The following is a 12,047-nucleotide window of genomic DNA, read 5'->3' as shown; positions in this document are numbered from 1 at the left end:
GTTCCAGGCATTCCCCACTCTCTGTGTGAGAAACCTGCCCCTTTACATCTCTTTTAAACTGTGCCCCCTCTCACTTTCAATCTATACGCCCCCAGTAATTGACCCTTCGAGCCTGGGACAAAGACTCTGACTATCCACTCTATCCAAGCCTGTCATAATCTTGTAAACCTCTATCAGCTTCCCCCTCATCCTCCGATGCTCCAATGAAAACAATCCAAGCTTGTTCAACCTTTCTTCGTAATCCATATCCTCCAAACCAGGCACCATCCTGGGGAATCTCTTCTGCACCCTTTCCAATGTTTCAACATCCTTACAATAATGTGGTGACCAGAATTGTACACAATACTCCAAATGCGGCCTAACCAAAGTCTTATACAGCTGCAAAATGATTTTCCAATTCCTCTACTCAATGCCCCGACCGATGAAGGCCAGCATGCCATACCCCTTCTTCACCACCTTGCCCAGCTGAGTTGCCACCTTCAGGGAACAGTGAGTCTGCACGCCCAGATCCCTCTGTATGTTAATATTTCTAAGGGCTCTATCATTTACTGTACACTTTCTTTCTGCAGTAGACCTTCCAAATCACATCATCTCACATTTCTCTGGGTTAAATTCCATCTGCCATTTTTGGCCCAGGTCTCCAGTTGATTTATATCCTGCTGTATCCTCTGACAAACTTCCTCACTATCCGCTACTTCCCCAATTTTTGTATCATCTGCAAATTTACTAATCAGACCACCTACGTACTCCTCCAAATCATTTATATATATTACAAACAACAGTGGCCCCAGCACTGATCCATGTGGAATATTGCTTGTCTCCAACCTCCCTTCCATTGCTTTCTATCCCCAGTAAGAATTCTCACAACACCAGGTTAAAGTTCAACAGGTTTATTTGGTAGCACAAGCCACTAGCTTTAAGAGCGCTGCTCCTTCATCAGGTGAGTGGGAGTTCTATTCACAAACAGGGTATATAAAGACACAAACTCAATTTACAAAATAGTGGTTGGAATGCGAGTCTTTATAGGTAATCAAGTCTTAAAGGTACAGACAATGTGAGTGGAGAGACGGTTAAGCACAGGTTAAAGAGATGTGTATTGTCTCCAGGCAGGATAGTTAGTGAGATTTTACAAGTCCAGGTGTGCTCCAATGCATGGCCAATCCACCCTAACCTGCACATCTTTGGATACTGAGGGATAATTTAGCATGGCCAATCCACCCTAACCTACACATCTTTGGACACTAAGGGGCAATTTAGCATGGCCAATCCACCCTAACCTATACATCTTTGGACACTAAGGGGCAGTTTAGCATGGCCAATCCACCTAACCTGAACATCTTTGGACACTAAGGGGCAATTTAGCATGGCCAATCCACCCTAACCTGCACATCTTTGGACACCAAGGAGGAATTTAGCATGGCCAATCCACCCTAACCTGAACATCTTTGGACACTAACAGGAAAGTTGGTATGGCCAATCCACCTAATTTACACATCTTTGGAAACAAAGGGCAATTTAGCATGGCCAATCCCCCTAACCTTCACATCTTTGAACTGGGAGGAAACCCACGCAGACATGGGGAGAATGTGCAAACTCTGCACTGACTGTCAGCCAAGGCTGGAATTGAACTTGGATTGCTGGGGCTGTGAGGCGGCTGTGCTAACTTGCTGGCAGGTTTACAAATGTGGAGGGGGATGAATGTGAAGTAGAATAAGTGAGTTTCCCGTTATTGCCCCACCAGCCTCGACCTGTCAGTGACCTTGTGCTGTGGAGGGAGGCCAGGTTCGTGCCCTTGAGTGAAGCCCTTAAGTGGCCAGTTATTGTCCACTTGAGGGTCCCTTTCAGGCCTAGCCTGAATTCAGGTGGAGGCCACGGGCAGGAAGTGGTGGGAACAGGTCTTGTTGAGCTTGCTGACCTCCTTCCTTCCATCTGCAGGCCTCTCCCCCAATATGCCAATCCCCCACTATCCACCGTGCCCCCTAGATCTCTCCTACCCTACTGCTCTGAGAACCCCCCCCCCCCCCGCCCAAAATAAACTTATCTTTTCCTTTGTTCCCAGAAACGAGTATTCTGGTAAAAGATGTTTCTTTATTTTCCAAGCTTGAGCAATGTCTGAGGGAGAGAGATTTGAGGCGGTTCCAAATCTACTCTGGGATTATATCACTCTCAGTATTACAATTACACAATTTTTGAAACCATTTGCCCATCTCTTGCTGTCCCCAGCTGGGTATGAGCCAATCATTATTAGTATAGATTACTTACCTTAGCCAATAACATTTACCGTCTGACAGCATGGGAATACATGATCAGTTTGTGGACCTTAAGAGTCTTTCTCACAATCTCCTGATACTTTCCAGACTCTCTTATCTGCTGCAATGAGTGCCCCATTCATCAGGACTGCCTGGCCCTTGATATGAGTTACTCTTCTCTTTGCTCAGTAGTTACCTTGTTCCGAGAAATGTGATTCTTTTTACTTAACTACGTCCTATCATGCCTTACAAGCATTGTGTTATTAACCAAAGTATATGCTTTTAATATAGAATATGTTTTCAAAAATACATGTCTAAATTTTCTAACAGTGATTATAGGTGTCGCTGTGCAAAAATGGTATTTTTCGGGCACTTTGTAACTTCTCTATCCTCTATTCACTCTGATCTAATTTACCCTGATCCATTAGTCTTTTAATCCCAAATTATTCTAAATTCCTTCTTACACCTTTGGGTGAGAAATTGAGAGTCATTGCTGTGGCTCTGGAGTCACATGTGGGTCAGATCGGGTAAGGACAACAGATTTCCTTCCCTAAAGGACATTAGTGAGCCAGATGGGTTTTTTTCCCAAAAATCATCACTGGTTTCATGGTCATCCGTAGATTCTCAATTCCAGATTTTTTTTATTGAATTCAAATTCCACCATCTGCTGTGGCGGGATTCGAACCCAGGTCCACAGAACATGAGCTGAAGAAATTTCTGAAGATCTACGCAGCTACCAACTCTGCAGCGATTTCTTTAAGACTTTAGGAGTTTAGCCCATCTGGTCAAGTTGGCACTTAACCATCTAGGAAAGTACAGGGGAGCCCAAACTCAAACATGCAATATCAACTGCTGCAAAGTAACCCTTCCTTGGAGACATGATTGCAGTTAGTCAGAATAACTGAACCCCTTCCCCCTACAACCGGAGAGACATCTGAACAGTTGGTCACTGGAGATCTGGTGGGCAGTTTAATGGGCCAGTGACCTTGTGGAATCAATCTTCTGCAGGCTGAGACGTACTGAAATAACTGGCCATGTAATCCTTCAGTCGCCGTGCCTCCCCAGCATTGGAATCAGTCTCCCATTCCTGCTTGAACTCCTGGAAAATGAAGACCCCAGCGCAGCACTGGCCTAGAGTGGGCTGTTCCCTCTCAATGGATTCTTTAACAGCTTGGGCATTGACCACACCATCAATTATAGCAATGAGATTTTCTCTCCCTGTGAATAGAAAGCAACAAGTTACAATGGCCTGAGCATTCCCCATCCCCCCATCCTGTCTCCCACACCCCTCCGGGCCAGTCAGCCCGTGGACAAGTATCTGCCTGTCCGCTACTCGAACAGAGGGGATGTTCACAGAATTCTAGAATCCCTACAGTGCAGATGGAGGCCATTCGGCCCATCAAATCTGCACCAACTCACTGACAGAGTGTCTTACCCAGACCCTCTCTGCCCTTTATCTCTGTAACCCCACACATTTATCATGGCCAATCCATAGAAGATAGGAGCAGGAGGAGGCCATTTGGTCCTTCGAGCCTGCTCCACCATTTATTATGACCATGGCTGACCATCCAATCCAATATCCTGATTCCCCACTTCCCCCCAAATCCTTTGATCCCCTTCACCCCCAGTGCTCTATCTAACTGCTTCTTCAATACATTCAATGTTTTGGCCTCAACGACTTTTTGTGGTAGCAAATTCCACAGGCTCACCACTCTTTGGGTGAAAAAATTGTCTCCTCATCTCTGTCCCAAACAGTCGACCCCCGTCCTCAAACTGTGACCCTTGGTTCTGGACACCCCCACCACCAGCAATGTCCTACTTGCATCTACCCTGTCGAGTCCTGTTAGAATCAACCTAACCTGCACACTAAGGAGCAATTTAGCATGGCCAATTCAACCTAACCTACACATCTTTGGACTGTGAGAGGAAACCGGAGCACCCGGACGAAACCCACGCAGACACGGGGAGAATGTGCAAACTCCACACAGACAGTGACCCAAGGCCAGGATTGAACCCGGGTCCCTGGCGCTGCGAGGCAGCTGTGCTAACCACTGTGCCACCCTTAACCCATCTGAATATCTGAAATCGCAAAAACCCAGCTTGCAGGTGCAGCAGGTGGTCAGGAAGGCAAATGGGATGCTGGCCTTCATAGCGAGGGGGATTGAATATAAAAGTAGGGAGGTCTTGCTGCAGCTGTATAGGGCATTGGTGAGGCCGCAGCTGGAGTACTGTGTGCAGTTTTGGGCACCGCACCTGCGCAAAGATGTTTTGGCCTTGGAGGGAGTGCAGAGGAGGTTTACTAGGCTGATACCGGAGTTGAGGGGGTTGAGCTATGAGGAGAGGCTGAATAAACTGGACTTGTACTCGTTAGAGTTTAGAAGAATGAGAGGAGATCTCATTGAGACGTATAAGATGATGAATGGGATGGATAGGATAGAGGTGGAAAGACTCTTCCCGCTCAAAAAAGACAATAGGACTAGGGGGCACAGCCTCAAGATAAAAGGGGGGGCGGTTTAGAACGGAGTTGAGGAGGAACTTCTTCACTCAAAGGGTGGTGAATCTCTGGAATTCTCTGCCCGTTGAAGTGGTGGAGGCTGCCTCGCTAAATATTTTTAAGACGCGGGTTGATGAGTTTTTGATAAGAGAGGGGATTAAGGTTTATGGGGAGAGGGCGGGAATGTGGAACTGAGCCACGACAGATCAGCCATGATCTTATTGAATGGCGGGGCAGGCTCGAAGGGCCAGATGGCCAACTCCTGCTCCTATTTCTTATGTTCTTATGAATACAAAGTGGACACTGTGTTGGAATGGACTGGAATTGGGTCTTTGGTTCCTTTTGTTGCTGACATTGAGTGTAAGGTTAAACTGTTTCTGTGAACAGGAGAACAGCCCGTGTTTGTTTAATTTTTAGCTGTGATAAGGAACAAAGCACACGTACCAACTTTCAATGTCATGTATTGTAGATACAGGTGATAGAGAGAGTCAGGCGCGTCTGTCAGCTTCAGAGTGTCCAGGGTGCTGGCGTGGTAAAGGACGTACAACGTGGCAGGCTTCCGAATGCAGAGAGTCCACAGGTAACAGAGGCAGGGTAATAGCCACAGGCAGGGCAGGCCCCAGAGGCAGTGCGGACAAGTAGGACAGGGCTGCGAACTCGAGGCAAACAGACAAGCCAAACACCAGAGGCAGCACAGCCAGGGCACGGCGCTCAGGAGGAAAAGCCCAGCATCTTTGGCACACTGGATCAGCAGCTGACCACTGGAGGCTGGGACCTCCTGGGCATCCCGCTGGCGGCTGTAGGATTGTAAACGGCGGCACAGCGCCCCACTTGAGCGCAGCACCCACCTCCCCACCGACCATCCGCACGTCCTGCTGCGGCTGAAGTAGGTCTGTTCGTAGTGCAGCTGGAGCCCCCTCTCCGTCTGCAGATGGGTCAGGCTCTCCTCCACCCGCCACGTGTCTGCCAGAGATCTGACGCGCAGGCAGCCCCCCATCGCGGGCGGCTGCTGGCTGTCCAGCCTGGAGCCCATCCTCGTGCCGGGGGAAGTCTGCTGGTAAAACTGAGCCGACAGCCCTTATATCAAGAGATTGACGTAGGTATAGATATGGCCAAAGTGGGAGGACTTTTCAAGGCAACACCTACCTTTACCACTTAGTGACTGCTCGAACCCCAACCCAGCATCTTTTCATCTGCATCGACACTGCCAGGAGGGCGTGGAGGCTTTGGAGAGAATGCAGAAGAGGTTTACCAGGACGTTGCCCTGGTATGGAGGGCATCAGCTATGAGGAGAGGTTGAATGAACTGGGATTGTTCTCCCTGGAAAGATGGAAGCTGGGGGGGGTGACCTGATGGTGTAAACAGTTGGAAGCTTTTTTTCCCCCCAGGGCAGGAATGACAATTACAAGGGGGGCACAAGTTCAGGATAAGGGGGGAAAGGTTCAGCGGAGATGTGTGGGGGGGGATGTTTTTTATACAGAGGGTGGTGGGGGCCTGGGATGCACTGCCATAGTGAAGTAGTTGATGCAGACACAGTAGTGACACTTAAGACTTATCCGAATAGACACACGAACCAACGGGGAATAGAGGGATATAAACAGATGGTCTAGGTAGGACAACGTGATCGGCACAGGCTTGGAGGGGCCGAAGGGCCTGTTCCTGTTCTTTTGCTGTTGTTGATTTCAGCCTGAAACATTCTAAATTCACACAGCACAGGATCATCCTTTTAAGTAAAAAACACCTGTGATAAATGTCCCATTGGCTGTGTGGATGCTCATGTCAGTGTATGGAAAAGCTTGGCATGCATATTTTCAAGAAATTGTGTGTGGTTATATTACGGTTGTGTGTGTGTGGTACATCACAGCCCTTGTGTGTGGGATACTACAGCCCTTGTGTGTGTTACATTACAGTCCCTTTGTGTGGTATATTACAGCCCTTGTCTGTGTATATTGCAGCCCTTGTGTGGTATATTATAGCCCTAATGTGTGGTATATTACAGCCCTTGTGTGTGGTATATTACAGCTCTTGTGTGTGTGGTATATTACAGCTCTTGTGTGTGGTATATTACAGCCCTTCTGTGTTGTACATTACAGCTGTTGTGTGTGGTATATTACAACCCTTGTGGGTGGTATATTGCAGCCCTTGTGTCATATATTACAGCCCTTGCGTGTGGTATATTACAGCTCTTGTGTGTGTGGTATATTACAGCTCTTGTGTGTGGTATATTACAGCCCTTCTGTGTTGTACATTACAGCTGTTGAGTGTGGTATATTACAACCCTTGTGGGTGGTATATTGCAGCCCTTGTGTCATATATTACAGCCCTTGCGTGTGGTATATTACAGCTCTTGTGTGTGTGGTATATTACAGCTCTTGTGTGTGGTATATTACAGCCCTTCTGTGTTGTACATTACAGCTGTTGAGTGTGGTATATTACAACCCTTGTGGGTGGTATATTGCAGCCCTTGTGTCATATATTACAGCCCTTGCGTGTGGTATATTACAGCTCTTGTGTGTGTGGTATATTACAGCTCTTGTGTGTGGTATATTACAGCCCTTCTGTGTTGTACATTACAGCTGTTGAGTGTGGTATATTACAACCCTTGTGGGTGGTATATTGCAGCCCTTGTGTCATATATTACAGCCCTTGCGTGTGGTATATTACAGCTCTTGTGTGTGTGGTATATTACAGCTCTTGTGTGTGGTATATTACAGCCCTTCTGTGTTGTACATTACAGCTCTTGTGTGTGGTATATTACAGCCCTTCTGTGTTGTACATTACAGCTGTTGTGTGTGGTATATTACAGCCCTTGTGTGTGGTATATTACAGTCCTTGTCTGTTGTACATTACAGCCCTTGTGTTGGTATTTTACAGCCCTTGTGTGTCCTATATTACAGCCCAGGAGAATTGGATGTCTACATAATAAATCGGGATTTGCGGGGGTCACCAAACAGAAGGAAGAGGCAGATTACATTCCAGAGCTTTGAACATAACACAAAAACTAGAAAAAAGGTGTGGGCCATTCGGCCCTTCGAGCACATTCATTATAAAATGCAGACAAAATGAAAATGGCTTTTATCTCAGTTATTAATGTTCTATTGTGTAATTTTCAGCAAATTTTAAAATGTGAAATCTGGTGGATCTTTCAAAGCTGGAAATTTGGATTTATTTTCAAACGTTACCAATTTCTAGGGAACATTGACCCCATATCTGCTCTTATAATCTTCCCTGTTTCTATATTAATCTAGATTTGCTCCTTTATATTTGCTTTTATATTGTGATCAGTAAATAAACTTTATAAAATCCACATTTGACCTTTCATTGACCTTTCGTTGACCTTTCATTGACCTCTGTTGCGGCTGCTGCAGGGGGCGGGGCTCCGCACATTTCAAATTTCCCGCCCCCGAGGCCGAGGGTTCTGATTGGACGCCTGACGCCCCGATCGACGGCTCTACGCTGCTTCCCATTGGCTGCTGGCAGCTGTCAATCACGCGTCCCACTGGATGCTGATTGGTTCCAGGCCGCGAGCGAGCAGCAGATCCCAATTTTAAACCCGGACTCGAGGCGAACAGGTGCGAGAGACCGTTAGAAGGGGGATTAGAAACTGTCAGTGAGGAGGGGGCAGCCGGGGGGGGTGGAATAGAAACTGTCAGTGAGGGGGGGGGGGGCAGTTAGAGAGTGAGGGGATTAGAAACTGTCAGTGAGGAGGGGGCAGCCGGGGGAATAGAAACTGTCAGTGAGGAGGGGGCAGCCGGGGGAATAGAAACTGTCAGTGAGGAGGGGGCAGCCGGGGGAATAGAAACTGTCAGTGAGGAGGGGGCAGCCGGGGGGAATAGAAACTGTCAGTGAGGAGGGGGCAGTTAGTGGGTGGGGGAATAGAAACTGTCAGTGAGGAGGGGGCAGTTAGAGAGTGAGGGGGATTAGAAACTGTCAGTGAGGAGGGGGGCAGTTAGTGGGGGGGGGGAATAGAAACTGCCAGTGAGGAGGGGGCAGTTAGTGGGGGGGGGGGGAATAGAAACTGCCAGTGAGGAGGGGGCAGTTAGTGGGGGGGGGGAATAGAAACTGTCAGTGAGGAGGGGGCAGTTAGAGAGTGAGGGGGATTAGAAACTGTCAGTGAGGAGGGGGCAGTTAGTGGGGGGGGGAATAGAAACTGCCAGTGAGGAGGGGGGCAGTTAGTGGGGGGGGATTAGAAACTGTCAGTGAGGAGGGGGCAGTTAGTGGGGGGGGAATAGAAACTGCCAGTGAGGAGGGGGGCTGTTAGTGGGGGGGGGAATAGAAACTGTCAGTGAGGAGGGGGCAGTTAGTGGGGGGGGGGATTAGAAACTGTCAGTGAGGAGGGGGCAGTTAGAGAGTGAGGGGGATTAGAAACTGTCAATGAGGAGGGGGCAGTTAGTGGGGGGGGAATAGAAACTGCCAGTGAGGAGGGGGGCAGTTAGTGGGGGGGGATTAGAAACTGTCAGTGAGGAGGGGGCAGTTAGAGAGTGAGGGGGATTAGAAACTGTCAGTGAGGAGGGGGCAGTTAGAGAGTGAGGGGGATTAGAAACCCTCAGTAAGGAGGGGGCAGTTAGAGAGTGAGGGGGATTAGAAACTGTCAGTGAGGAGGGGGCAGTTAGTGGGGGGGGAATAGAAACTGTCAGTGAGGAGGGGGCAGTTAGAGAGTGAGGGGGATTAGAAACTGTCAGTGAGGAGGGGGCAGTTAGTGGGGGGGGGGAATAGAAACTGCCAGTGAGGAGGGGGGCAGTTAGTGGGGGGGATTAGAAACTGTCAGTGAGGAGGGGGCAGTTAGAGAGTGAGGGGGATTAGAAACTGTCAGTGAGGAGGGGGCAGTTAGAGAGTGAGGGGGATTAGAAACCTCAGTGAGGAGGGGGCAGTTAGTGGGGGGGAATAGAAACTGTCAGAGGAGGGGGCAGTTAGAGAGTGAGGGGGATTAGAAACTGTCAGTGAGGAGGGGGCAGTTAGAGAGTGAGGGGGATTAGAAACTGTCAGTGAGGAGGGGGCAGTTAGAGAGTGAGGGGGATTAGAAACTGTCAGTGAGGAGGGGGCAGTTAGAGAGTGAGGGGGATTAGAAAATTAGAAACTGTCAGTGAGGAGGGGGCAGTTAGAGAGTGAGGGGGATTAGAAACTGTCAGTGAGGAGGGGGCAATTAGTGGGGGGGAATAGAAACTGTGAGAGGGGGTAATTAGTAACTGTCTGTGTGGAGGGGGGGCAGTTAGAGAGTGAGGGAGATAAGAAACTGTCTGTGGTGTGAGGGGGCAATTAGAAAGTGAGGGGTGGGTGCAGTTAGAGAGTGGGTGGGGAATTAGAAACTGTCATTGAGGGGGCATTAGAAACTGTCAGTGAGGAGGGCAATTAGAGAGTGAGGGGGGATTAGAAACTGTCAGTGAGGGGTGGGCGCAGTTAGAGAGTGAGAGAGGAATTAGAAACTGTCATGGGGGGGTGTTGCAGTTTGAGGGGGGATTAGAAACTGTCAATGGGGGGACAGTTAGAGTGAGGGGGAATTAGAAACTGTCAATGGGGGGGGCAATTGGAGAGTGAGGGGGGATTAGAAACTGTCAGTGGGGGGGTAATTAGAGAGAGAGGGGGGAATGAAACAGGAGGGGGCAATGGTGGTTGGGAGAAATTGTCAAACGCGGAGGTGTGAAAGGAAATGGAGGAAGACAAACTGGGAGGGAGATGGAGGGGTAGAGAGTGTGTGTGTGGGAGGGAGGGAGAGGGGGGGTGAGAGTGAGTGGGAGGGGGGGTGAGTGGGGGGGAGGGGGGGTGAGTGGGGGTGGTGAGTGAGTGGGGGGGGGAGGGGGGTGAGTGGGAGGGGGAGGGAGGGAGGGTGAGTGGGGGGGGTGAGTGAGTGGGGGGGGAGGGGGGGTGAGTGAGAGGGAGGGGGGGTGAGTGAGTGGGAGGGGGAGGGAGGGAGGGTGAGTGAGTGGGAGGGGGAGGGAGGGAGGGTGAGTGAGGGGGAGGGAGGGAGGGTGAGTGAGTGGGAGGGGGAGGGAGGGAGGGTGAGTGAGGGGGAGGGTGAGTGAGTGAGGGGGAGGGTGAGTGAGTGAGGGGGAGGGTGAGTGAGTGAGTGGGAGGGGGAGGGAGGGTGGGTGAGTGAGTGGGAGAGGGAGGGTGCGTGAGTGAGTGGGAGAGGGAGGGTGAGTGAGTGAGTGGGAGGGTAAGGGGGAGGGTGGGTGAGTGAGTGAGGGGAGGGTGAGTGAGTGAGTGGAGGCGAGGGGGGGGTGAGTGAGTGAGGGGGAGGGAGGGTGAGTGAGTGAGTGGGAGGGGAACAGGGAGTGGGGAGTGTGTCAATGGCAGCATCTTTTACCCCTTCCTAATTGCCCCTTTGGAGGTGGTTAAAGTGGGCCTTGTTGAACCCAGAGTCTCCAGTGAATCTTTCATTTCCCTCTGGCTCCTGATAATTAATATTTATATTTTTATATTTCAGAAGGGGCCTGACAGGTTTACAGCTGCTGATCTCTCACAGCAGGAGCATTCGGTACATTTCCACTAACGGCTGAGACTCTTACTCCCAGACACAGGCTGGACAGATTGGGGAAATGTTGAACCAAAACCCGGTTCCTGCTGCTTTCTGCTCAGGCCCCCCTCTCCGGATCCTCAACAGGGGGCCGGAGTACTTCCAGAAGCCGGCGAGGAAGGTGCCTCCCACCCTGAGTGCCGTGGAGAGGCTGGAGGCCGACAAAGCAAAATACGTGAAGAGCCGGCAAGTGGTGGGTGCCAGGCAGGAGCCGGTCAGGCCGGGTAAACCAGTGCCCCACCTCGCCGTCTCGCAAGGTCACAGCACTCCCAGGAAACCTGGAGGGCATGGGAGAACGGAGAAGGCAACCCCAAACCCGGAGATCCTGAGCCCCTGGGGAGTGGGCTACCTACAGAGCACCAACCACCCAGAAGGAGAGAGCACCCACCTGCAGCCCAGTCCCTCGGTGCCCGCTTACCGAGGGGTGGTGAGGAGGGTGGACGTGAGACCAAACATTTGCAGGCGTTTCCGGAGGTGGCCGGAGCCCTCTCCGGCCAGGTCGCAGCTTTCCCCACGGAAAGGGTGCTCCGAGCTGACCCCGAGGAGAAAGCCATCACCTTGCCGGTCAGAGTCACAGTCCAGTGAGCAATGCTGCCCAGCCCAGGCTGACCTGGAGCATTTCTTCAATTACTGTGGCCTGGATCCCGAGGAGCTGGAACAGCAGTTAGCTCAGCCTGGCTCAGATTGTCCCTCAAACTGCAGAGCGTCAGCGCCTGCAGCTCACAGCACACCCCCCACACACCCCCCGGAGAGAGGACGGCAAAGGCCATTTCCTACGGAGTCTCCATCA

At 50.5% G+C, this 12,047-nt stretch overlaps 1 pseudogene; it reads left to right on the top strand.

Annotated features, from left to right (window-relative positions):
• The first annotated feature begins 11,250 nt into the window (after positions 1 to 11,250).
• LOC145339817 (protein FAM110B-like) lies at positions 11,251 to 12,043 on the top strand (annotated as a pseudogene).
• The last annotated feature ends 4 nt before the right edge of the window (positions 12,044 to 12,047 follow it).

Source organism: Carcharhinus amblyrhynchos, unplaced genomic scaffold, assembly GCF_965287045.1.
Source record: "Carcharhinus amblyrhynchos unplaced genomic scaffold, sCarAmb.v2.hapA scaffold_687, whole genome shotgun sequence".
Taxonomy (NCBI): Eukaryota; Metazoa; Chordata; class Chondrichthyes; order Carcharhiniformes; family Carcharhinidae; genus Carcharhinus; species Carcharhinus amblyrhynchos.
The sequence above is the reverse complement of the archived record's forward strand: the minus strand, read 5'-3'. Positions and strand labels throughout refer to the sequence as shown.